Source organism: Mustela erminea, chromosome 15, assembly GCF_009829155.1.
Source record: "Mustela erminea isolate mMusErm1 chromosome 15, mMusErm1.Pri, whole genome shotgun sequence".
Classification (NCBI taxonomy): Eukaryota; Metazoa; Chordata; class Mammalia; order Carnivora; family Mustelidae; genus Mustela; species Mustela erminea.
Genome location: NC_045628.1, coordinates 28,456,187 through 28,459,539, shown reverse-complemented (window position 1 = coordinate 28,459,539; position 3,353 = coordinate 28,456,187). Strand labels below are relative to the sequence as shown.

General features: G+C 38.9%; 1 long non-coding RNA gene across 1 annotated transcript; it reads left to right on the top strand.

Moving 5' to 3' along the window:
• The first annotated feature begins 659 nt into the window (after window positions 1-659).
• LOC116574446 lies at window positions 660-3,130 on the top strand. Its single transcript, XR_004279315.1, has 3 exons — window positions 660-699; window positions 2,878-2,984; window positions 3,091-3,130. It is a non-coding gene; the product is annotated as an uncharacterized LOC116574446 (long non-coding RNA).
• Window positions 3,131-3,353: the final 223 nt, after the last annotated feature.

Below are 3,353 nucleotides of genomic sequence, written 5' to 3'. Positions count from 1 at the left end.
AGTGTGGACAATTTGGATCGCCAAAAAATATATTATCATAAATTTAATTAAAGTTTCCATGCCTTGCTTCACAAGAAATGGATAGGTTCCCTCAAAGAATGCCAAAATTCTTGGAAGCTGTGGTAGTTAAATTTCTATTATGAGGTTATATGGCTTCACCAGTCGGAGGACTGGACTTGGCCAGCTCCAAACTGGGAGGCGGAGAGCCCGTACGCAGCACTTTTTGAGAAATGATTAGCACAAATGTTAGTTTAAGGTATCTGTAACTTCACTATGGTCTAAAAATATCTATGAATTCTAGCGGTGACCAAGTCACAGAGACCAAGGTTTTGCCAACATTCATACTTGAAAAACTTTCTAAACTTCAGTTAAACCTTACTGAAAATAAAGATGTAAATTTTTTACCCCTCAAGTTCAAACACCCGCTGAATTCTATCCATGGACCTTTCTGGCACACCAGGACTTCCGGTTAAGAACTCCTGATATAAACAGATAAACAGAATTCATAACCCTCACATTTTGGTTATTCGTCCTAAAGACAATGTAAATACATCTTGAAGCAAAAAAAAAATTTTTTTTTTTTTTGACAGAGATCACAAGTAGGCAGAGAAGCAGGCAGAGAGAGAGAGGAGGAAGCAAGCTTCCTGCTGAGCTGAGATTCCCAATGCGGGCTCCATCGCAGGACCCTGGGATCGTGAGGTGAGCCGAAGGCAGAGGCTTTAACCCACTGAGCCACCCAGGCGCCCCGGAGCAAGAATGTTTTAAGAGAAAAGTCACATTCCTGGGTCTTGTCTATGTCAAGTCTAAAGACTTGAAAACAGAGTCCTAACTCGGTTTCTCTCAGGTTCTTTCTCATAAAATGTGGTCAGAATACTTAGTGCTTTTAATAAAAAAATCCAATGACAAGACATCTCTTCTCTCTCATTACTAGGCATTATTGCTGCTTGGGATTTTTCTGCCTCATCACTTGTGATAGGAAAAAATTGATCTCTTATTTCTTATTCTTATCTCCAGTTTGGGGCTGCCTTTTTTTATTTTTCATTATCATCTAAATTTAGATATTGAATTCTTCTTAAATTCATTGTAGGCAGGAGCAGTCCATTTACTTGTTTCTGGGCTATTAATTCTTTCCTCTCACAAAACTCATTTAGTCTCAAAATATGTTATCAGGTCCTTTAGTTCTCTGAAAGAAAAATACTGGAGATAAGATTTCTGCAACATATATACTAATCAAAAGAAAAATTTCTGGAATTAGGAATTAGGATATAATAAAATTATCCTGGTGGAAGCTATATATGTGCTGTAATCCACATTGTGCCAAATTAGGTACTCTTAAGACTATGTCTCTGAGCCTCAGTGTTGCTTATGTAGAAAATGATTGTTGTTTTTTGGGTTTGGTTTGGCTTTTTTGAGAAAGCGGGAGTGTGCGAGCAGTAGGGAGGGGCAGAGGGAGAGGGAGAGACAGAATCTTAAACAGGTTCCATGCCCATCGCAGAGCCCAATGCAGGCTTGATCTCACGACCCTGAGATCACGACCTGAGCTAAAATCAAAAGTTGGAAGTCTAACTGACTGAGTCACCAGGTACCCCTCTATCTAATCTCTAAAGTACATTCTACCTTTAAAAATGTAAGTCGTGACGGTTTCTAACAGTCATCTACTAGACTGTGTGGGTGGCCACCTTCCCTTTATCTGGCTGGTTTGTCTATCCCCAGTCCCCTAGCTGTTATGAGTTCCTGTTGTTAGCCATTCACAGCTGTCCCCACCTCAGGAGAATGGCTCTCCTCTCTTCCTTTCAGCAGAACAGGAGACTGGAACAGCCACACCCTGAGAGCTATAGCTGCCATGTGATAACCAACCAACAAGGGGCACAAAATTTGGCCCCATTCACTCAAGATGGGATGAGAATTTCCTCGGGAACTAGACTGAAGCTAATGTCTTAAAGAGATTACGTCCTTCCCAACGTTTTCCCCTGTACCATCTTGCCTCTCTCACCCACCTTCTTTTGAGATCGCTTCCTCAACTAATTATTTTAACAAGAACCCTCATCTCGGGCTCTACTTCTAGGACTTGATATAAGATATAATCAAAGATTCAGCAAATCTTTGTGGACTAAGTAAATGAAGGAATGAATGAATGGAGTTAATTTGTTCAATGTTCATCTTAAAATTTATAGACAAAGCCTAAGAATGTTTCATACAGTTTTCAGCAAGTTCCCTGTGTTGCAAATATTTCCTAGCAAGTACTCTGAACTGTACACTTGCTTCTTTCTGTCTTTTCTGATCAAATTAATTAGCTCATTTGCAGAAGGAGCCTCCTGAAGATGCTTATTCAGTGTTCAGAAGAGGATGGGCTAACCTTAACCACTGATCCAAGTGATCCAAGTAATAAACTCAATATTTAGGGAGGAAATGAAAGCTGATAGCTCATATTCCCAGAGTTCAACACCTTTAATTAATTATTTATTTCTAATATAAGGGGGTGCATTATCAACTTATCAGCAATACAATATTAAGAATGTATGAGAAGACAATGCAGTAAGTGCCCAAATGTGAAACTAACTTTCAATTATTCAGTGATAGAGATGAGTAATGTAGATGAGTAGGTTGGAACAGATTATACAGCTTGTACCCAACCACAGAGAACAGACAAAACTCACTTATCAACACTTCTTTTAACTAATAATCGAGATTTTTTTTAAGTAGAAAAAAGAGTTGTATAAATTTTTTAACTTTTTACTAAAGAGAAATTCTCTGTAATTTCTCCTCAGAACAATCACAAATACAAGAGCTGCTCCTGTTTTGTAAGAATAGTAGAGTCCTGGATACCATGATTTGAATTCTAGGTCTTCTGGTACATGATCGCTTTTCTCTACTCAGCTCTAGGTATCAGTCTCCTGGCCTGAAATTAGGATCTTTCAGTGGGTGTTTAGCCATTAATGAACACCTGTTTGGAAATCTTGAGGATATTCTCCATTAAATGTGGTGTAAGTTTTACCATTTTTCCTTCTTGCAGTAACGTGGTTAAGCTGAAAGAAGTGTTTTTCATTAATTTTTTTGAAGATTTTATTTGTTTATTTGCTTATTTGACAGAGAGACACAGAGAGAGCACAAGCAGGTAGAGGCAGAGGGAGAAGCAGACTCCCTGGTGAGCATGGAGTTCAATGTGGGGCTCAATCCCAGGACCCTGAGACCACGACCTGAGCCGAAGGCAGATGTTTAACTGGCTGAGCCACCCAGGTGCCCCTCATTAATAATTTTTTCATAATTAAACTGTATTTACATATTATTGTGGGGATTTACGTATTACAGTCCAAAAAAACACTGTAAGATTTTAGTGATCATGAACAGACCAC